We start from the raw sequence: 340 nt of genomic DNA on the forward strand, positions 1-340 counted from the left end.
TCCGGATAATCCGAATTCCGGATAATCCGAATTCCGGATAATCGAATTCCGGATAATCGGAATTCCGGATAATCGAATTCCGGGATAATTCCGGATAATCGGAATTCCGGATAATCGGAATTCCGGATAATCGGAATTCCGGATAATCGGAATTCCGGATAATCGGAATTCCGGATAATCGGAATTCCGGATAATCGGAATTCCGGATAATCGGAATTCCGGATAATCGGAATTCCGGATAATTCCGAATTCCGGATAATCCGAATTCCGGATAATCCGAATTCCGGAGATACCGAATTCCGGATAATCCGAATTCCGGATTAATCGGAATTCCGGATAA

Source organism: Ctenocephalides felis, unplaced genomic scaffold (assembly GCF_003426905.1).
Source record: "Ctenocephalides felis isolate EL2017-DRISC unplaced genomic scaffold, ASM342690v1 CF-g0.4_SCAFFOLD_00845, whole genome shotgun sequence".
Lineage (NCBI taxonomy): Eukaryota > Metazoa > Arthropoda > Insecta > Siphonaptera > Pulicidae > Ctenocephalides > Ctenocephalides felis.